Here is a 317-nt window from a genome sequence, read left to right as displayed (position 1 = left end):
AGGGAAGCCGGGGGCTTTGTGACGTTGGGGGTCGCTGCGCTTCTGTGAGCCGCAGAGCCGGAGCGGTGCCTGCTGAAAGGGGACAGCCCAAATGCCGAGTGTGTAAAGCCGGAGGGTGATCCTTAAGGTCTGAGAGGGTTGTCCCGCGCGTACAGCGTGTCGGTGTCGTGCCTGTGAGATGTTTTCATGGACACGCAGCTTTCCCTTCTGGTCCCAGGTTCGTAGTGCGTTGAGCTCGGTGAGTAGCCTTGGGGATGATGAAAGCTAAACTGACTCTGTCAGTTTTTAGTGGCTTTTTTGTACTCCTCCGCTTCAGT

The sequence above is a fragment of the Buceros rhinoceros genome, unplaced genomic scaffold, assembly GCF_000710305.1.
Source record: "Buceros rhinoceros silvestris isolate BGI_N320 unplaced genomic scaffold, ASM71030v1 scaffold6827, whole genome shotgun sequence".
In the NCBI taxonomy this organism is placed as follows: Eukaryota; Metazoa; Chordata; class Aves; order Bucerotiformes; family Bucerotidae; genus Buceros; species Buceros rhinoceros.
Note: the sequence above shows the minus strand (reverse complement) of the source record.